Source organism: Cebus imitator, unplaced genomic scaffold (assembly GCF_001604975.1).
Source record: "Cebus imitator isolate Cc_AM_T3 unplaced genomic scaffold, Cebus_imitator-1.0 Scaffold6, whole genome shotgun sequence".
NCBI lineage: Eukaryota > Metazoa > Chordata > Mammalia > Primates > Cebidae > Cebus > Cebus imitator.
Window position 1 is genome coordinate 11,883,073 of NW_016107321.1, and position 24,007 is coordinate 11,907,079.

The window sequence follows — 24,007 nt, forward strand, 5'->3', positions numbered from 1 at the left end:
AATGGTAAACCAAATAGCAGATGTTCTCACTTATAAGTGGGAGTTAACCTTGAATATATATGGACGCAGAGAAGCGTACAACAAACACCAGGGCCTACTTGAGGGTAGAGAGGTGAATGAGGGTGAACGTCAAAAGACTATTGGACACTATGCTTGTTACCTGGGTGGCAAAGTGATCTGACACTAAATCCCTGTGGCATGCAATTTACCTGTATAACAAATTTGCCCATATAACTCTGAATCAAAAATAACAGTTTATTAAAAATAAATCTAAAATAAATAAATGGGCATTTGGGTTGGTTCCAGGTCCTTGCTATTGTAAATAGTGCTGCAATGAACATTCGTGTACACGTGTCCTTATAGTAGAACGACAAAGGGAGGGGAGCACTACACACTGGGGTCAGTTGGGGGGAAATAGGGGAGGGACGGTGGGGGGTGGGGAGCCGGGGGGGGAAGCAGGGGGAGAAATGCCAGATGTAGGTGATGGGGAGGAAGGCAGCAAATCACACTGCCATGTGTGTTCCTATGCAGCAATTTTGCATGTTCTTCACATGTACCCCAAAACCTAAAATACAATAAAATAAATAAATGGAAAAAAAAATAAATAAATGGAAATAAAACTGCCTGTTCTATAATCAAAGTTACTATAAAATTGTATTTTAAAAGTACACATGAAAATACATTAATAAACATGATAGCACTCTACAAATGTGCAAGTCTTTCATGTTGGTGAGAGCTCACGATACTCTGAGAAAAATCTGAGTAAAAGGGAAATTACTTTCTTCCTTTATTTCATCCTTCCACAACTACTCATTGAGTGATGAATCTGGAACAGGCATAACTGTAGGCACTTAATATGTAACAGCAAACAAGTTCAGTTAAGTTCTTTTTCCCAATGTTAATAACTGCAACAAAAACACCACATAATAATAAACCAAAATAAATCTCTCTCAAGCCAAATTAATAGTTTAATGGTCACTTACAACTTAAAAACTAATTTAACTTTAATTTTGTTGAAGATGGATAAAAGAGTCAGTTACTAAAAAAAGCCATCTATCATGGCTTTTAAGTGATATTTCAAATGGTAACTTAGGGAGTACAGTAATTGATACTGAATGAATTCCATTATGGCTCTTGTGTCTGATAATTCTATATTTTATGTTCTTTAAGAAAAACTAATTAGAACAAATTAATAATAATTAGAAAGTTTAATATTAAGCCATTTAGGGATTATAAATGCAGATCCCATTTCCCACCCTATCTGTGCAACATTTGTTTGTTCAGAATAGAAAATATTAGCATTTGATTCAAACTTTTTTTGTGTGTGTGTGATGGATTCTCACTCTGCTGCCCAGGCTGGAGTGCAATGGCATGATCTCAGCTCACTACAACCGCTGCCTCCCAGATTCAAGCAATTCTCCTGCCTCAGCCTCCTGAGTAGCTGGGATTACAGGTGTGTGCCACCATGCCTGGCTAATTTTTTTGTATTTTTAGTAGAGACAGGGTTTCACCATGTTGGTCAGGCTGGTCTCAGACTCCTGACCTTGTGATTCACCTGCCTCGGCTTCCCAAAGTGCTGGGATTACAGCATTGATTCAAATCTATAAAAATATTTCCATGACTTTATAACAGAATGCAATCTACTAAATAATTAAATTGTCTTCAGAAACGCTTTCTTAGAGAATTTGTTGAGGGAAGGAGAAATGAGAAAACTAGTAGGCCAATTTGTCCCTTTTAGTATTCTCATGGTAAAACATATAAAAATAATGAAGCCAATGGAAAAGCAACAATTTAAATCAAGCAAAAAGATTTTCAGAATAATGTTATTATAACACTAGTAGGAAGAAATTTAAATTTTGTTTGTCAATTCGAAGTAAGCTATATAGGATTTCGTTAAAACTGGAGAGAATTACTCAGTTTAAATGTATTTGTAATATTAACTAACATTGTCTTTATCGGTTCTATAAACCCATAAGATCCACATGTAAATTCATATAAATATTAACGTTTATAAGAGTTTTTAAAGTAAATATCATAAATAACCGTGAAGCAAAAGCCCTGGTAATCTTTGCTGTGATTTCTTTACAATCACCCATTCATCTGCTTTCTGTTATTTCCTGAAATATTCCACCTGAAAGATCGAATTAATTGTGTTCACCTTTGCTCTAACCTGTTTATATTCTTCTTCCAGGATCACTTCACAAAATTTACTTTTAAGCTAGCTGCACATTTTAGAAATGACCTTGGTTTCATTGCATGTCTCTAAAGACATTTATCTTTTTCATATAGGAGATAAAACAGCTTTTTGTGGTAAGATATCAATGGCCCTAGTTCAGAGTAGGTATTTTCTAGGGTAATTTGCCTCTCGTCAGTTTCTCTCTTCTTGAAACCTACATTCAGTTATATGCATTCTGATTATTAATTACCATAATAACAACCTTCTATGTACTTTTTACATGCATGTTCATTATATAAATCAATATTAGTTGAAGGTTTTCATTTGACATTTCCACACTGAAGATGCTCACAAGAGGTGCTCTGTAAAATAAATGAAAACAAAACCCATATAGTGTATTATTGAGGGATTTCAGAATATTTGCAGTAAGAAGATTCTAACCACTCTCAAATTAGAAAAACTTAGTTTAAAAGGGTCAGGAAACAACATGTAATTGAATTTCCTATTAGCAGTATTTGAAGCGAGATGATGAAACAAAGTCCATGTGTTCTTTATTAGGAAGCTACTGGAAAATGCATTCCACTAAAATGGGAGGACATCTAAAGGGAACAAAAAAGACATAAAATACACAAGAGACATGCAGGGAGACATGCAGGGGACCCACGACTGTGGTCACAAAGCTCTCAGGTTATGACCCATGCAGTACCTAGCAGGCAGGCAGTCCATACTGGACCATGTCTGGAGACTTCGGGAAGTTGTCTCCAAGGAATGAAATTAACAGAATCTATGTAATAGGTTTCAACTTAGTGAGAAAAGAGTTATACAAATCAGGAGCATGTGGGAGATGAATTAGTGACATAATAAACAAAGGAAACAAGTAAAGCAAGACTGCAGGGAGGAAACGGTTATAGAAATCACCGTTGCGTACTGTGTGGCTTAGTACTGAATATTAAACCGTAAACATGATGTGACAATACCAGGGAAATGGAGAAATGAGTGTGCTTACGGGCTAGGTAGTGGTAGAGAAAGAGAAGTAAGTCTCTGCTTCCATAATGCCATAGATTATGGCATAGTCCATAGATTATGCCTAAACCGAAAATTCAGAGTATGGCAGTCCAAATAGGTTATATAGAGATAGAGTACTAAAAGAGTTAAAATAGTTGCCAGGAGGATGGAATGGAGGCAAGAGGTATGGAAGGAAGCTATGTTTTTCTTAGTAAGTCATGTACAACTATTTGCCTCATTAAATATGTATGACTGTGCAGAACTGTTTGAATATGTGCATGTATAACTGACAGCATTTTTTTTTAAAATAAAAACTACATACTTTAGGCTGGGTGCAGTGGCTCACACCTGTAATTCAAGCACTTTGGAGGCCAAGGTGGGCGGATCGCCTGAGGTCGGGAGTTCAAGACCAGCCTGACCAACATGGTGAAACCCCATCTTAAAAAACAAACAAACAAACAAACAAACAAAAAAAAAAACACTACATGCTTTATTCATAAATGATTAAACATTTCTGGTCATATTTAAGTGGGATTTGGGAAGATTAACACAAGCTAAGAAAAATGAGTGGACAATTGTAACTGAATATACTAGAGTTCATATAATTTTACCGAAATGTTACTCAACTTAAACTCAGTTCTCAACTTTTCTGCTGCCATCCGTGCATTTATGATGCATGGATGGCAGCAGAAAAGGAAGAACCTGTTTTAAAAGTGATCAATTTGGCCGGAAGCAGAGGTTCATGTCTATAATTCCAGCACTTTGGGAGGCCGAGGTGGGTGGATCACGAGGTCAGGAGATGGAGATCATCCTGTCCAACATGGTGAAACCCATCTCTACTAAAAATACAAAAATTAGTTGGGCATGGTGGCACGTGCCTGTAATCCTAGCTACTCTGGAGGCTAAGGCAGGAGAATTGCTTGAACCAGGGAGTTTGAAGTTGCAGTGAGCCGAGATCTTGCTCTGGTGACAGAGCAAGACTCCGTCTAAATAAATAAATAAATAAATAAATGATCTATTTATTTCTTTTTCCTGATTATGCAAGAAATGACTTTTCCAGATGTCATTGTTTGCTGTAGTCAGGTTAGGTGCTTCCCTTGACATCTCGCCACCCAGGAAAATCTTTCTTGTGATCCTACAGGTTGAAGTTGGATATTCCTAGTATTCTAGGTGTGCTAATTTCTCCATATTCTTGGACATTATTCTTCCTTTCCAATCAGAGCGTGGTGTTTGTGACCAGTCACTGTAGCCCTTTTTTTTCTTGACTCCATAAATGTTGACCAGCTTGAAAGTCTAACGTCAAAACATAATGAGTGTAATCAAGTGGAGGAAAGAAAAGCTTTTTGAAAATGGTTATTTCTCCCCTACCTAATGTATAGGTTCTTGTGAAAATGTTCTTTCTGTTATTTTTAAGACTGCCTAAGACTGAAATAGTTTCCTCTGAACAAGGTATAAAGAATGAATACATCCAGATCAGGGTCAATCTGGCCTTCAAAGGCCTCCTAGTTTATGTGATTAACTTTAGCCAAAAGAGAAATCATATAGTTATGTGACATCTGAAAGTCACTTTGATAAAAGTGGGTACTTGGTGACCTAGAAATGTTTAGACTTTGTCACATAAGAGTAATTGTGACAATGTAGATCCTTTCTTTTTTCTTTGTGGTCAATACTCACTGGTTTAAAATAGCTATAACCCTCTGTGCTTCTGTCTGCCCTGGCTTCTTTCACTTAATCAGATGCCCCTTCAGCAACTTCATTCCTCCACCAGCCGCTATTCAGCTTTGTTTTCTAGAGAGATATTCTTTTTAACCTAAGATTGCGTTGGTGTCCATTCTGTCCTTCCATTTTGCAATAGAGCAAACAAAGAAAGTGTTAAGGAAGACGTGAGTGTTCACGATTACCACAGAATGACTTATAAATAAGATGTTTACTGTAATAACACAGTCAAATTAGAATTCATAGTTCCTTTTTCTGAGATGTGTCAAAATAATGCATGGAAAACTCTAAAAGTAAACAAGTGCATCCATTTCAGACATTCGCATCTTAACAAGTAACACATATTTAACAGTTTTGCCCCTGCACGAAGACTGCGCAAATCCAATAAGGTGAAAGAATCTTTTCTTTGTTAGCTCTGTCTTCCTTTTATTTAATTTTTTCTTACTACATATACAAATATATATAGTAAATATATTTCTTATAATATACACTGAGAAATATACTTATATGTATTATATAACATATATTTGGTAGAAAGAGAACAGAGATTGTGGACTATAACACTTTCCTTGAACAACTCTGACGTTCTTACCTTCATAACAAAGTATGAAATCCTTACAATGGTATATTTATTGTATCCAAAGCCCCTGGTTATAATAATTTCCATTGTATTACCTGGTATCTAACTAGTCCATTCATTGAGGTAAAAGCCAAAGCCTCTTTCTAAATAGAATTATAGTCTAGACTGATACCTCACAAACAGAATAATTCATTTACTAAAGAGGTTTCTGAGAATAAATAACATTTTGTTATACCATAGGCTTGGCTATTATTTGTCTCACTAATTTCATCTTTATTTCTGTTACCTATTGGCTTAATGGTGATTTGGGAATTTTTTGTTGGAGAAATGAGTCTTGTGGGACTCTTTGAAGTAGGGTAAGAAAATTGCTTTTCTGTTTTCTTAAGCCTGGTCAGAATGAAAAAATAAGAATGAATTAATAACTTGAAAATATTCTGTTTTTTTTGCTATTCAAAATTAAATATTTATAAACTAGTAGAAATAATAAAAGACTTTATTCCATCAATATATGAACAGTTTGGACTGATGGTGATAATGTAATGATTTGCTTTTTTCCTGTGTATCAGTTTTTTAACAAAAAGACAATGAAAATGCTTTTATAATGGTGCTTGGTGCAAACAACTCATGCAAAAGTTACCAGCTAACAGTCTCATGAATACAAACATCATGAATATAGAACATGTCATAAGCAAGGGCCAGCTTTAGGAAAGGAACCATAATATAATTACATTCTGTTGAATGAAATAGTTCTTTGAATTTTATTCCATAGGCCATGATGTTCTAGGAAGCCTTTCTTTCTTTCTTTCTTTTCATTTTTTAAAATATAATTTAAAAAGGCTGTTAAGAATATGCTTGTCCACTCAGTTCCAGAACAATGTTCTATTAATTCAAATGGTATCAGTGGAGTGTACATTTTGTTGTCATGTGGATTCTGCGAAGTCTATGGAAGATGCAACTCAGGAATCCAAACTTCTAAGAAGCTTCTCAGTGGCATTTCTATGAGGCTCTTACTTTCTTTGAACACCAATAGAAAAGTTAATAATAAAGAATTCTTATAAAATCCTCTATGTTTTATTCAGTAAATAATCAATTGGAATAACTTTCTAAATTAAAAATGCTTAAACTTCAACTTCATCATTAGTGGATATTACTTAAAGATAAAGCAATTGTATCTAATGCTAAGTTGTAGATTTAGTGTACTTTATTTATTTTAAAAATATTTAAATTATTTATAACTTTTATTATATTTTATTATTTTAAAAACTTTTATTTTAGTTTCAGAGGTACATGTGGAGGTTTGTTTTATATGTAAATTGCATGCCACAGGGTTTTCATATACAGACTATTTCATCATCCAGGCAATCAGTATGATCCCCAATAGGTAGTTTTTTCAATACTCACCCACCTGCAGCTCCCCCACCCTAAGTAGGCCCCAGTGTCTCTTGTTTCCTTCTTTACATCCATGTGTTCTCAATGTTTGGCTCTCACTTGTAAGTTAGAACATGCAGTACTTAGTTTTCTGTTCCTGCATTAGTTCACTTAGGATAACAGCCTTCGACTCCACTAATGTTGCTGCAAGGGACATGATCTCATTCTTTTTTATGGCTGCTTTTTTAGTATTCCATGGCGGATATGTACCACATTTGCTTTATCCTGTCTACCACTGGCGGGCATTTAGGTTGATTCTATGTTTTTGCTATTGTGAGTAGTACTGCAATGCACATATATGTGCATCTGTCTTTATGGAAGAATAATTTATATGCCTTTCTGCATATACCCAACAATGGGATTAATGGATCAGGTCATAGTTCTGTGTTAAGTGGTTTGAGAAATCACCATATTGGGTGAATTAATTTACTTTCCCACAAGTAGTGTATAAGCATTCCCTTTTCTCCACAACCTCACTGACATCTGTTCTTTTTTTTGACTTTTTAGTTATAATTATTCTGGCTGGTGTGAGAGGGTGTCTCATTGTGGTTTTAATTTATATTTCTCTAATGATTAGTGATGTTGAGCACTTTTTCATAGGCTTGTTAGCCACCTGTATGTCTTCTTTTGAAAAATGACTATTCATGTCCTTTGCCCACTTTTAAATGGTATGGTTTTTTTTGCTTGGTAATTTGTTCAAGTTCCTTATAGATTCTGCATATTAGACCTTTGTCAGATGCATAGCTTCCAAATATTTTTTCCCATTCTGTAAGTTGTCTGTATACCCTATCGATAGTTTCTATTGCTGTGCAGAAGTTCTTTAGTTTAATTAGGTCCAATTTGTCAATTTTTGGTTTGTTGTGATTGCTTTTGCTGTCTTCATCATGAAATCTTTGCCAGGGCCTATGTCCACAATGGTATTGCCTAGGTTTTCTTCAAGGATTTTTATAGTTTTACGTTTTACATTTAAGCCCTAATCCATCTTGAGTTGATTTTTCTATATGGCATAAGGAAGGGGTCCAGTTTTAACCCTCTGATTACGGCTAGCCAAGTTATTCCAGCACTATTTATTGAATAGAGAGTCCTTTCCTCATTGCTTGTTTTTGTTGTTTTGTTGAAGATCAGATGATTGCAGGTGTGTGGCTTTATTTCTGGGCTCTCTATTCTGTTTCATCGGTCTATGTGTCTGTTTTTGTACCAGTACAATGTTGTTTGGGTTACTGTAGCCTTGCAGTATAGTTTGAAGTCAGGTAATGTGATACCTCCAGCTTTGTTCTTTTTGTTTAGGATTGCTTTGGCTATTTGGGCTCTCTTTCATTTCCATATGAATTTTAGAATTTTTTTCTGATTCTCTGAAGAATGTTATTGGTAGTTGGATAGAAATAGCATTGACTCTGCAAATTGCTTTGGGCAGTATGACCATTTTAATATTAATTCTTCCTACTCATAAGCATGGTATGTTTTTCTATTTGTTTGTTTCATCTCTGATTTCTCCTTCTTTATTCATGCTATAAGATGAACATAATTATCAATATAATGAACATCTATGAGATGAACATAATTATCAAAATAATGGCAAAACCAAAATTACTTTTGCACCAAACTAAATAACTTGGGAAAACTTCTAGATCACTCCTTTTTGTTTATGAATAAATAATATTATTTTGCTACTTCATTTGGGGATAAAATATATACTTTAGTGATAAGAGACTTTTCCCCCCCAAAACATCATCTTCATCTCCCTAAAGCCAAACTGTTTAAAAAACTCCAGTATGATTTGAATTAAACAGTTTATTTTTCGTGCAAGGTCAGGCAATTCCTGTCTTCACTTGCTGTTGGAAGATGCATATAGGAAAAGGCATTATGATTATTAATGAAGTGAAAGTAGTAGTTATAGAAAGATAATCCTGAAGTAGTCTTCTGTATGGGAGTCCAATATGTCACATGAATCTTCATTTAGAGTGACAAAATTATAATAGATTTTGGAAACTTTAATTTTCTTGTGCAGGCAATTTCAGATTAGCTGTTCTCTTTATCTTTATTAGCTACAGATAGTTTCAAATAAAATCATGTACATGATAACTTCTAAATCAAGGGAAAGTTTTACTTGACCTGAAAAATTACATGGATCTATACATACCTTCATTGCTTATGTGTGAACCAAATTGGAGTTAATCCTCTGAAAGATGAACTTCCCAGTGGCTTTGGTTCAATTTTCGTTTAATGACGATTCATGTAGTTTCAGAACTCCAAAGGTCACTGAAGTTGTGTCTGTGCAAATTTGGGAAGTCTGCTGGCTCAGAAGATAACTTGAAGCAGTTCTGTCATCCTCTTGTGTTAACAAAGGGTCTGAAAATCTGTAAACATGAAACTTCATATTCTCCAAAATAATTTCTTCAAGGAGCAACAAGAAAACCATAGTTGGAAAGATAAAATTCAAAATAATTTTGGCAATAAAAATATATATATATATAGATGATTTCATTAAATTAAAACAAAAAGGAGTGGAGTAAGATCTTCATTAAACTTTTGGTATTTTTGCTGATATAGAATATTAACATTCAACCTGTTTTTACTTTGAAGAAATAGGACCTCTACATATGTATGTGTCTATGTGTATGCGTGCATGTGTGTGCACACAGCTCACGCATGTGTGCACATGTGTGGTGTGGTTTTGTAAAATCATTCAGATAATTCTAAGGTATTTCTCTTTCCCCTACCTCCCATAATCATTGATATAATGTCTCATTTTTCTTTAAAGACAAGATTGGAATATTGCAGAGGGTAAAACAAGCCCACAATATAAGCATGCTAGAATAAAAAAGCTCCTTTAGTTCACTACATGTGTAAGTAAAAATTTAATTCTATTATCAGGGTCAAGCTATAGGCAGTTTCTAACTAAAAATAACCAAACTCAAATAAAAATAGTAACATTTATGAGTAATAATTAATACCTACTCCAATTATAAAATTTCTACTTGTGGAACTCTACTATAAAGTAACATACATACTACTTTCTACAGCAATAAATAAAACAGATTGCATATTTCAGTGTCTCGTAAGTACATTTCTGTTATAACTGTTCTCTTTTTTTTGCTGATCATGTCTTTTGTTGAATTCAAAAATGTATCATTCCTGTAATTTGAGGGCTCTTTTTACCCTTCACAAAATGATTATGCTGGAGTTGTTTTGGAGGGTTGTTTGTGCTTTCCTTTTAAATTGGCTCTAGATCATTTTCAGTGTGGCAAGTACCAGGGTGTCCTACTCTTATCCTACTCCTCTGTTGGTGGTAGTTGATTCTCTTGTTTTAACTGTTATTGTTAATGTATTTCACAAGGCATCTCCTTTTGCTTTAGTTCTTCTGCTACTTGCACGCCATGGTTTTTCAAATAACGCTATCATCTCCAGCATGCCTGAGGGATAAGACATATTCCCCCGATGATAGTGGTTCATCATGGGCCTGGTTCTGAGTCATGAGATCATGCCACTGTTGTAAGCGCATCATATCCTACAGGGGTGTGTGTGTGTGTGTGTGTGTGAGCATATGTAATGTGTGATATGGTTTTGTAAAACCACCCAGATAATTCTGAGGCATTTGTCCCTTTCCCCATCTCCCTATAATTATTGAAATAATGTCTTATTTTAAAGGTGATAATTTCCTTGGCTAATTATCAAGTCTTCTTTTAACATTTGAGGACATAATTCTCCTCTTTTAAAACACTTTATGATGCTGCTTTTTTAGGGACTTGTTTTTTCCAGTTTTGGAAATCCTTTCTCTAATCTACAGTACTTCTATACAAGTAAGAGGAATTAGAAGTATGTACCTCAATTAGTGTCCTTAGCATTAATATTGACAGACAAAACACAGCAAAACCATAAAATAACTCTGTAATTACCCCATTGGCTCTGAGTTTGCTATTCTAGAGGGTCATAGAAGAGGTTTTCCTCAGCAGAACCAGAGTTCTCATTGGCATGTTGTGGTAATGATACAGAGCTACTAAACAGAAATTTGGTTCCAGGAATAGCTTTATCACATTTGCCTTACATTTAAAAATACATTTTAAATCATTTGTTTTCTCTTTTTGTTTTTTGTCTTTTTTAACTCTTCAAAATATACTTCAAGAATTCTCATTGGTCCAGTTTTCTACTTTACATGCTCATTTTTCATCTCTTGGAAGTCTTTCTGTTGTTGTTGTTGTTATTTGTTTGTTTGTTTGAGACAGTCTCCCTCTGTTGCTCAGGCTGAGTGCAGTGGTGCAATCTCAGCTCACTGCAACCTCTGCCTCCTGGATTTAAGTGATTCTTGAACTGTAGTTGGGACTACAGGCATGCATGCCATCACACCTGGTTAATTTTTGTATTTTTAGTAGAGACAGTGTTTCACCACAGTCAGGCTGGTCTTGAACTCTTAACCTCAAGTAATCTGCCCACCTTGGCCTCCCAAAATACTGGGATTACAGGCGTGAACCACTGCACCCGACCTGAATGTCTTTTCTAAATATTTCACTAATGTAAGGCATTGCTTAACACATTTTTATCTTCTTTACTAAACTGTAAGCATATATGGAACTGAACTAGATGTTACGCATCCTTAATCTCTAACACCTAGCACTGTCTGGCATATGAAGAAACTATATTCCAATTTTTCTTAGATTATTTGTCCTCTTTACTTGAATTCCAACTTTTGTATTAGGTTTTTTTAAAAACATATTTTAGTAACTTCTACTCTTGTTCTTGGCAGTATGACATTATAAGTCATATGAGATACAGATATATACATGTATATACACACATATCAATAGATCTATACATATCTATGTATGCCACACGCCATATGCTTGGGTTTAGACTATATTGCAAAGTATATTTGTCATTGTCACTAGAAATGTCTCATATATTTGATGTTCTTAAGATTAGAACCACGGTGGGCAAATAACATAAGGGACATGTAGTCAGCCTTGGTTTACTTACATTTGGTTCCTCAGTAGCACATTAAGTATCAGGGTGCTGCTTCCATCTTCTACATTAATATCTTTAGTTTTCTTTGCAATGTTTCTGGTAGCCACTAACTTTCTATAGTTTTAAAGGGAAAATCATGAACTTAGAAAAAGCTTTGTTTTTTTTTTTGTTTTTTTTTTTTTTTTTTTTTTTTTTTTTTTTTAAAGATCTAAATATAATGACCAATCTTTTCCATTTCTTTCTTTTAGTGTGTTCTACACTTTCTCTTAAGTTTATCAAACATGCATTGTCTGCCCAGCTGGAATCCATCTGGTATGTCATGTCATCTTCTATTATTTCTGTATGGTTTAACCTTCTGCATTTCTTAACAATTAATTTTAAGAAATGTTATTGCTACTTCAGCTTCCTTGTATTAGTCATTTCCCCTTTCTCTAGAGTCATAAAAAACTCCGTCAAGGTTGGCTCAAGAAAAATAAATCACAATCAAATTTGAAGTTCCCAACTAAAAAGAATGGAAAACAAAAACATATGAGAAGGCACAGGCCAGAAAATACAGGTGTGGAGTTAGAGAATCTGTGTCTGAATCTTGGTTCTACCACTCAGGATGTGTCAACTTGGGCAGTTGCTTAACTGATGAAACTACTTTTCTCATTTTCCTTTAATAATGAAGATGACTTTTTCCATTATGCAATAACCCTATAAAGCTGCTTCCACTGTGCTTGGAACTTATAAAATGCTTCAATACAACTCAACACACAATTGTGTCATCACAGGGCCTGACCCTGGCAAGATAAAAAGGAAAAGGTATGCCCCTGGTCTCAGGGAGTTCACAATCTCATCTGGCTCCCACACTACCTTTGACCCTTTCCTTCAATTCATGGTGCCTTCCCAATAGATCACAAAGAATGCTGATGAGTGGTTTCTCCGGGTCTCCTGCTGGAGAAAGTCTTGATGTGAGGTTGCAGATGAAAGTGTATGATTTGGAGAACATTCTATTGATAGAACTGTAAGCACAGATGGCCCAGAGTTCTTTTCAGGGACAGCTTTCTGAACCACATCCATGGCAGCTGGTTCACATGAGATGGTCTGTACCAGTGGAAGAAGGAATCAGGTGGCCTGGCTCAATTTCAATTGGGTGGCACCCTGTGAAATTAGACACTAGTTAGCATATATTTGCTGGTTTGTGATACAGATTGTCTTGTGATTCTACAGCTCTTTCCTTACAAAAAAAAAAAGCTCCATTTGCTTACAGCTTAGCTAGATCAATCTCCTGCTAGCTCCTACTTTTCTTCTATGTAAGTAATGACATTTATGTTTCAGATAAAGGTAAATTAAGTCTAAAGATTAAAAGCAGAACTTGATTTAAACAGCATAATGTGGCATGAGACCATGGAATGAGCAAATACTCTACATGTTGCCAATGTTGTTTGGTTTAAGTTAACATCATATTCAACACTGCTCTTTGTCAATAGTCACTGGGTGGAAAAAAAAATTCAGACATGGAGAAGCTCAGTGATGTCTGTAAAGGAGATTCATCTATTGAGCTGGGGCAAGAGAATGGGCCTGCTATCATCTGAATATGTCCCCTTAAAATTCTTATGCTCAAATCCAACCTCCAAGGTGATGGTATTAGGAGACGGGCCTTTGTAAGCTGATTAGGTCCTCCCAGTTTGGTGTCTCCAGACACCAAATCTACTGGGACGTTGATCTTGGACTTCCCAGCTTCCAGTACTGTGAAAAATACATTTTTCTGTTGTTTATAAGTCTCAGTTTATGGTATTTTGTTGCAGCAACTGGAACACACTAAGGGCCAATAGGATTTTTACTATTTTAAGCATTGATACGCTGAAGAACATTTTAAATACTATAATAAAACAAAACCACAGCAACAACAAACTTTGATGGTTTCTGTGATGGGAATATCTTGTTTGCTGCAAGATTCGCAGAACTCTCAAGCTGACTTTTTCCTGCCATGAGAACTTTGTGTTAGCTGCTTGGTCCACAGGCTTCTTTTTTTCTCAGTGTCTGCCACAGGATTCTTACTACAGGCTCTGTTTGTGACCTGTGATTGGTGGGGGCTGTAGGGGTTGTGGACACAGAAAAGGGGTCCTTGTTTATTGCTTCTGGAATAATTTCCAGAATTACCTAGAAGAACTTACAGAAATTCACATTTCTGTCTTCATGATTCTGATTTTCTAAGTCCAGTGTGAATCTTAGGAGTACATATTTTTATAAAGCTTTTTAGGTGATTCTATTTAGGTTGGTGCAAAAGTAAAAGTGGGTTTTGCCATATATAGAAAGTAAAGGCAAAAACTGCTATTACTTTTGCACCAAACAAATAGTAAAGAACTAGAATTAAAATCAGAAGATGTGCTTCTGGTCTTGCTTCCAGTAACTTGATTCAGGCATTTTTATCTTGTCCTCCATTCCTAGGAATTAAATCATGGGTAAGTTCAATTAGTGCCCACATCCTTTTTTCGACACACTGCCTAGAAAACTTTAAAACTGTGCTATTGGCCGGGCACAGTGGCTCACACCTATAATCCCAGCACTTTGAGAGGTCAAGGTAAGCAGATTGCTTGAGGCCAGGAGTTTGAGACCAACCTGGCCAACATGGCAAAACCCCATCTCTACTAAAAACACAAAAAACAGCCAGGCATGCAGCCCACACCTATAATCCCAGCTATTTGGGAGGTTGAGGTTGAGGCAGGAGAATGGGGAGAGTCGCTTGAACCCAGGAGACGGAGGTTGCAGTCAGCTGAAACCGCACCACTGCACTACAGCCTTGGTGACAGAGAGAGACTCTGTCTCAAACACACACACACACACACACACACACACACACACACACACACACACACCATAAAACTGTGTGATTTACTTTGTTTTCTCCAATTAGCTTTCTCCCTATATTCTCACCTGGAAGAAAGTCCTAAACTTGAAATCCCAATACCCAGGGCCATATGGAAGAGACAGGATCCCTTGCTGCAGGTCTCTTTGGATATGCAATCTTGCCTGCTCCTGGGTTCCCTGACACTGTCCTCGCTCTGTCTCCACCTGTCTGTCTGAACATTTACTTTTGTTATATTGGATGTCCCTGACTTGAGCTTTCAGCACTACCACCTGCTGCCTAACAAATCCTTGCAAATTTAGACAAGGTAGTGATCCCCTGCAGCATGAGTTAAATAGATTTTTGCACTCACTGACTCCAGTCGATCAATCAGAAATCCTGGGATTTGGTCATAGGAATCTACATTTTTAAGAAGTAGCCAAGTCTTTCTGATACCATTACTGCTGGGCCACACTTCAAGAAAGAGAATCTAGAGCTAGATTCATTTTCCTAAGTTCATTTCCTATCTTGTGGGTAGATCTTATTTTAAGTCTTAACTCAGGTAAGTCTAATCCATCTTGTTACAGTTAACTTGCCACCCATTTGCCTGTGTGATGAAATAATGCTGGGATTAAGTTAATTCAAATGGCACCTCTTCCAATTCTGGTCTTCCCTGCTTGAGATGTACCTTGCTGTCTCCTGATCTTTCATGGCTATTTGTTCACAGATATAGTTATCATATATCATTGTCTCGTGTAGCCATTTATCCAACTTAAGAGGCTGTGTGTTTCTTGAGGCAGGCTCTAAGTTTGGGTTTTCTCTGTTTTCAGCACTTGGCATAGTCACACAGGCCTGACACGTAGTAGGTGACCAAAATGCTTATTGAATAAAAGAGATATAGTGCTGGATGCTGGATTTGGAACTGGAGGTATAAGAAAGCCATGTGATTTTCAGAGGTTTGTTTCTTTACTCAGAAAGTAGTGATTTGAAAGCATTTTAAGACTTTCTTGGAAAATGTTAGTTACAGAATTTTTTTTCTAAAAAGAAGAATAATTGGTTGTAATGGTGAAATGAGGGAATATTGCAAGAAGGACCATAAAAATGACAATGCTTAGTCTTTCTGTCTAGTCACAGCTTCAACTGGTAGACTATTTATAGTTTGGAGTTCATAGACTGTTTATAGATAGGAATTACTTGGCAGACATGAGTTAGACTACAACAAAACTGTGTTTTTAAAAACAGTGTGTGCAATACCTTACTCTCCATAGCATTTGCCTGTTTTTAGGTCAAAACAAACTAAATCAGCTAGCTTCAAAAATTGACCCCTCCAAAACATTTTTTCAGAATGTTTAAAACACTCTTTCAAGAGAGATCTCGACATTGGACACTATTGTTCCATTTCAATGCACAGAGAACTGATTTTTTTTCCGAAGTGCTCAATAAAACTCCCTAAGAAGCAAAAGACCAATTCACTTGACCCTTTCTCCTGCAGTGCAGCTGATAACCAGGTTTGGACTCTTGGTGTTATGTATTTCTTTTCCCGTTCATCAAGGAAAGGAACTAAAGAAAGTTTGTGTTTGTTTTTTCACTTATTTCTCTTTCTCCTCTTGGTCATAAGAACAAAAAAGCTTTTCGGTGTTACTCACAAAACAAGGTGGTAAAACTGAAGCTGCAGGCATCTGCTTTCAAGAAAATTAGCCAGTGTCAGAAAATTTATAAATATTATTAGAAGCCCTAAAGTGTTCATCAACTGCAGAAGTGGGATATGGGAGTTGATGCAACTCGATAGCAAGTTCCCGATGGAAAAGTCCATTAAAAAAAGTATTTATGTACAAAGACCTGGATGTAAAGTGCAGAGTTAAGCTTTCAAAATGATAAACTCAGCCAATGCAACCATTCCAGTCTTTCTGACATTATTGCAATCCTCTGTCCTCTATTAGTCAGGGTCCAATCAAGAAATAGAAATTTTTCCAGATAGTTTAACAGACTTTATTATGAAGAATTACTAATCACTTTTTAGGGAACTGAAAATTTAAACAAATAAAAGTAGTGATTCCAAGAGTGTCTTACTGCTGCTATAACAAAATACATGAGACTGGATAATTTATAAAAAACAAAAAGTTATTCCTCACACTTCTGATGGCTAGGAAATCTGAGATCAAGGTATTGTCGGGTTGGGTTTCTGCTAAGGTCTACTCTCTGCTTCCAAGATGGCACCTTGCTACTGCATCCTCAGGAGAAGCGGAACATGGTGTCCTCACATGGAGGAAGGCAGAAGAGCAAATGAGCCAGAACAATGCAGGAAGCCCCTTTTGCAAGGGTCTTAATACTACTCATGAAAGAGAAGCCCTCAAGATATAATCACCTTTTAAAGGCTCTACCTCTTAATATCATCATATTAGCCATTAAGTTGCAACTTAATTTTGGAGAGGGCACATTCAAACCATAGAGCAAAGGTGGTAACTGCAGGAAGTAGGTTTACCCCTAAGGCTTGAGAAAAAGAAAAAAAGACTGGGATTATTAAATTTAGAAGTCAACAGAAGAGCTTTTAAAGTTGGGATCTGGATTTAGGAGGAGGAGTGTTCGGGGCTACCAAGTAGCACCTCAGGAACTTGCAAGAGGGTACCCATGGAACCCGGGAAACTTAAGACTAAAATATAGATGAACAGAAGTCTCTGTTCATAAGGTGCTCACAGTGTAGTGAGGAAGGCAATAACATATGCAAAGATAATTTGAATTGCAAGATATTGTATAAAAATAAATTTATGTTACAATTATTTATAATTAATTTCAAATGTATTTATCATGAGCATTCAAATGAGATATTCTGGGAGCAGTATAGACTTCATATCTTCTGCCCATTATCAAACTGGTGTTAGACCATGGAACCTGATTTTGCTTTGTAACGTACAATAATCAACTATAAACCTATAGACCACAATCAGTTTCTAAATTTATTTAATTGAAGCTAGACTTATTAAAAGTAACATAAATTTCACAATATGTGCCTCATCGATATTCATGATTTGTTTATTATAGCCTAGCTTTCCTGGGTCAACTTCAGGAAGTTCTAGTGACTATATTGAAATTTTTGAGGAGGTTGGGTAGGGTGGAGCCGAGAGAGTTGGGAAAGTATTCCTGTTGTCATATTTTTGGAGAAATTCTTAAGACACAGAAACATAGATCGAGTCATTAAATACAGGGAAGATAATGTAAACTAAGTGTTTTATTCAGTTAGTGATTATACCTTACCGTCTCATGGGCAAAAAATTGTTTATTACAAACTTCAAGAGTTAGAAAACATTTCATTAACAGTCCACATATTACACATACTTTCAGGTGAAAAATGATTTCAGATCAGTCTTTCTCAGCTATACTTGAATACACAGGCGGCAAAATCAATATTTATATTTTGGTTGATTACAAGATAACATAAAATTTAATTATGAAATAATGGGCACAGAGAATACTTCTTCTTGGTTTGGGATAATGATCTTTTCCTGTACAATTTCATCCCAGAAATCAGCTGATTTATGTAAATGCCACATAAATATTCTGCATTTTGTCAAAAAGAAAGCATTCTACAAATATCTGCAGAGAGGATCTCTCCCTGTAATTACCATCTCATTATGCTCATCCCTCAATCCACTCAAATAGTCCTTTATGCTAATTGCACAATATTTCATTGTTAGAAAAAAGTGCAAATAGCTACTCATCATTTAACAGAAGTTGGATCCTTAATACAGACCTTTTGTAAAATGAAGCACATTGCCTGACACGTTATGTTAAAGAAAAATATCATTCATGACATTTGATAAAGAAGGTAAAGAAGACTTCCCTATTACAAAGGGGTTTTGTGGTAGGAGAGAGAAATCAGTCTTAACTCCAAATACAATAAGGACAAATGGAGATTTTTAGCCAAGGAGTTGGATTGGGAGGTAAATTGGTCAAGTGGATAGAAAATTACTAAAAGGGAACATCAGGGGTAAAGATAATTTGCACTAAGCCCGCTTGCCAGGATGATTGCTGAAGGAAGGTCAGAGTGATAAGATATTGAGAGTGGGAGAAATAGGGAATTTGATCAGATATCAAGGGTGGTAGATTTTTGCTAAACTGATCCAGCAGGATTCTTGCTAGAACTGGACTAAACCAGATGAACCCCAGAGTCCAAAAGTCAGAGTTTAGTTTAGAAGAGTTCAGAGAAGACTGAGGTAGGTCAAGGAAGAGTCTTTGTCAATAGCACTTAAAATAATTTTGACTGATTTATTAAACTTATAATTAAAACATGAATAGGTATATTTTAAGTCAAACTTTATATTAGTATGGTATGTTACACAGCAATTTGTCTTCTGAATAGCTCAGTATTTCTTTGGCTTTCTCATTTTTACATTTAAAACTATAAATGAATGGCATTAAAATTACTTGTGTCATTTAATGACATGACTTTTTAGAAATTTTGAATTATAAATACAGTCTATACTTAACATATTTAGGATCTTTCTGCAATTTTTCTCATCTGCCCAAGAGCAATTCTTAAAAATTCTTATTAATAAACTAATAACAATAATACTTATAGAAAACTTTGAGTCTTTCCTATGTGACAGATAATGTGTTAAAATCTTTACATAATTATTTTATTTACTACAACATTGTTCTAAGTAAGGTCCTATTATTAATCATATTCATAGGTTAGGAAAATAGAGAGACTGAATAAATTGCTAGAATGTACTCAGGTAATACATGATAGAGTATTATATCCAGAATACTTAAATGTATTTAATTTCCTTGTAGATTCTTGATATTCAAGGTCAGGTTTTCTTGACACCAAAATCCATTTTGTTAACCACTATCTTATCTGTGATACAATCTTATGGTTGAGAAAAATGGGCTTTTCAAATTGTAATAGAAGATGTAAACATAGGTTGGAAGTGAAACATGTAAGATATATTAAAATAAATAGACAGGAAAGTCCGAAATTCAGAAAAGAAGGAACAGCTTGAATAGTTCATTAAGTTGGAATTAGAAACAGGACCAACCAAATGTTCAGTTTCATGGAATGTGAGTAGTGCTTGAAAACTTGATATCAAAAATCTTACTATTGCAAGGGTTTTAATGGCCCCAAAGAAACAACCTTTCTTCAAATTTGTTTGGTTCTGATGAGGCTGTCAGTCATAGTACACGACCATCCCTCCCTTCCCAACCATCACAGAGACGGCTATAATGTCACCTACATTTGGCCAGACAAGAAACCCTCCACCAGCTCCTGCATATACACACAGCAATGGTGATCTACTGGAGGAGTGGGCTCCTGACTGAAACCAGACAATCAGAGTCCTCCTCTGAAACTGATATTTGCAGTCTGGAAATGAGAAGCTATTGATGTGGTTGTTGCTAAATATTGTGAATATTAAGCTCCTAATGGCTACCTTGTTTGGCCTCATAGCATGAGGCCATCAACTCAGAGGGAAGTGGACAAGAGATATAGAGCTGATGGCATTATTTTAGTTACAGAATTCAAGACAGACCTTCTTATCCTTGATTTTCTAGTCATGTGAGCCAACAACTGCATTTGAGCCATTCTGAGTTTCTTCCCGTATTGTATGCAACTTATGAGTTCTACCTACCATATACATTTGTACTTGACAACGGCTGTTGCAAAAGACGAATTTTAAATGCATAAATTTAGGTAAGTCTGGGTGTGGTCAAAGTAGAGACAAGCATTTTACTCCACCTTTCGAGTGAAAAATCACTGTTATGAATTAGAAATTGAACTGATTACACTGTTACTTGAGATTTGAGAAAAGCTGGAGCTTTATAGAATTTAGGGGAAAATGTATCAGGATATTGGAATATGTTGGTACTTCCTCAGGTTTTAGTTTTTGCAAGAAAGATAAAAATGTCAGTCCTAAGTGGTTTATCTAAAAGGAAAAGAATGCAAATTTATTCTGAGAAGTCCTGTCTGCCTATAGCTGATCATCAATCTGGTTGCAAGAAATCCTACCCTATACATTGCTCAGGTATAAAAAGAAGTCCTTTAGAATGAGGGAAATTTTAATCAACTAAATTGTCCACCCAGGACATCAATCTACTACAGAGCAATTTGCAGAAATGCAAACAGAATTCTTTGGTCTATGCTAAAGTTAGTAAGAACACAGAGACAGGAGTGGAAACAGCAAAAAAGGGGAGGGTAGTTCCTGGGAGAATCCAGGAACCTAATTTCCAACGCCCTTCCCAAATACCTCTGTGTACTCTTCTGATAGGGCTGAACCAACAACCACTGAGTGGAAACTTGAGATCAAGGGTCAGAGAAGCTGAGCCTCTACTCTCTGGCCTTTGTTGTTTGCCTTGCCCTGTGGCAGAGCTCAAGATAGGTGAGGTTTAAGGAGATAAAAATAGGGTAAGTTATAAATAGAGAAAAAAGAGAAAAAGTAAGGTGCAATTTTATGGACCAATAAGATTGCTGGCTTTGGTTCCTAGAGAGTCTCCTTAACAGTAATCAAAACACAGGCTATTGGATCACTGGAAATAAACATATACCCAGAATCAAAAGTTCCTACTATTTTCACCACTCCTAAGCTGATGGGAAGACCAGGGAAGGGTCATGAGGGAGCCATCAGAATATTTTGCCTGAATTTCTGCTACATTTCCTGATAATTTTGTTGTTGTTGTTGATTTTATTATTTATTTTATTTTATGTTCTGGGATAAATGTGCAGGATGTCCAGGTTTGTTACATAGGTAAATGTGTGTCATGGTGGTTTGCTGCACCTGTCAACCCATCACCTAGGTATTAAGCCCCACATGCATTAGCTATGTATCCTGATGCTCTCCCTGCCCACCCTCAACCCCGCCGACAGGCCCCTGTTGTATTGCTCCCTTCACTGTGTCCATGTGTTCTAACTGTTTGGCTCACATATATAAGTGAGAACATGCAGTGTTTGTTTTTCAGTTCCTGTGTTAGTTTGCTAGCTAGTTTGCTGGCTAGTTAATGGCTTCGAGCTCCATCCATGTCCCTGTAAAAACGTGATCTCATACTATGGCTGCATAGTATTCCACAGGGCATATATACCACATTTTCTTTATCCAGTCTATCATTTATGGGTATTTGGGTTGATTCCATGTCTTTGCTATTGTGAATAGTGTTACAATCAACATACATATTATATCTTTAAAATAGAATGATTTATATTCCTTTGCATATATACCCAGTAATGGAATTGCTGTGTCAAATGGTATTTCTGATTCTGGTTCTTTGAGGAATTGCAACACTGTTTTCCATAATGGTTGAACTAATTTGCATTCCCACCAACAGTGTAAAAGATATCCTATTTCTCCACAGGCTCACCAGCATCTGTTGTTTCTTGACTTTTTAATCATTGCCATTCTGACTGGTGTGAGACGGTATCTCATTGTGGTTTTGATTTGCATTTATATGATGATCAGAGCTGTTGAGCTTTTTTGTATGTTTTTTGGCCACACAAATGTCTTTTTTTGAGGAGTGTCTGTTCATGTCCTTTGCTCATTTTGTAATTTTTTTTTTTCTTGTAAATGTGTTTACGTTCCTTGTAGATTCTGGATATTAGACCTTTGTCAGATGGGTAGATTGCAAAAATTGTCTCACATTCTATAGGCTGTCTGTTCACTGTGATGATAGTTTCTTTTGCTGTGCATAAGCTCATTAGTTGAATTAGATCCCATTTTGTTTGCTTTTGTTGCAATTTGTTTTTGACATATTCGTCATGAAATATTTGCCTGTGCCTATGTTCTGAATGGTATTGCCTAGATTTTCTTCTAGGGTTTTTATAATTTTAGGTTGTACATTCAAGTCTTTAATCCATCTTGAGTTAATTTTTGTTTAAGGTGTAAGGAAGGGGTCCAGTTTCAATTTTCTGCAACTGGCTGGCCAGTTCTTCCAGCACCATTTATTAAATAGGGAATATTTTTATCATTGCTTGTTTTTTTTTTTTCAGGTTTGTTGAAGATCAGATGACTGTAGATGTGTGGTTTTACTTTTGAGATCTCTATTCTGTTCCACTGGTTCATGTATTTGTTTTGGTTACTGTAGTCATGTCATATAATTCGAAGTCAGGTAGTGTGATGTCTCCAGCTTTGTTCTTTTTGTTTATGATTGTCTTGGCTATTTGGGCTGTTTTTCAGGTCCATGTGAAATTTAAAGTTTATTTTTTCTAATTCTGTGAAGAATGTCAATAGTAGTTTAATGGGAATAGCATTGAATCTATAAATTACTTTGGGCAGTATGGCCATTTTCACAATGTGTTTCTTCCTATCTCTGGGCATGGAATATTTTCCATTCATTTGTGTCCTCTGATTTCCTTGAGCAGAGGTTTGTAGCTCTCCTTGAAGAGGTTCTTTACTTCCATCATTAGCTGTATTCCTAGGTATTTTATTCTATTTGTAGCAACTGTGAATGGGGGTTAATTTATGATTTGGCTCTTTGCCTGTCTATTGTTGGTGTACAGGAATGCTTGTGATTTTTGCACATTAATTTTGTATCCTGAGACTGCTGAAGTTGCTTATCACCTTTAGAAGCTTTTGGGCTGAGATAATGGGATTTTCTAGATACAGGATCATGTCATCTGCAAATGGAGATAGTTTGACTTCCTGTCTTCCTTTTGGAATACGGTTTATTTCTTCCTCTCATATGATTTCCCTGGCCAACACTTCTATTACTATGTTAAATAGGAGTGGTGAGAGAGGGCATCCTTGTCTTGTGCCAGTTTTCAAGGGTAATGCTTACAGCTTTTGCCCATTCAGTATATTGGCTGTGAGTTTGTCATAAATGGCTCTTATTATTTTGAGGCATGTTCTACCAATAGCTAGTTTATTGAGAGTTTTTAACATTAAGTGATGTTGAATTTTATCAAAGGCCTTTTTTGAATCTATTGAGATAATATGTGGTCTTTGTCTTTAGTTCTCTTTATGTGATGAATTATGTTTATTAATTTGTGTATGTTGAATCAGCCTTGCATCCCAGGAATGAAGCTGACTTGATTGTGGTGAATAAGCTTTTTGATATCCTACAGGATTCAGTTTGCCAGTATTTTATTGACAAGTTTTGCACTGATGTTCATCGGGAATATTGACCTGAAGTTTTCTTTTTCTTGTTGTATCTCTGCCAGGTTTTGATATCAGTATGATGCTGGACTCATAAAGTAAGTTAGGGAGGAGTCCCTTCTTTTCAATTGTTTGGAATAGTTTCAGAACAAATGGTGCCAGCTCCTCTTTGTACTTATGGTAGAATTCAGCTGTAAATCCATCTAATCCTGGGCTTTTTTTGTTTTTTTTTTTTTTTT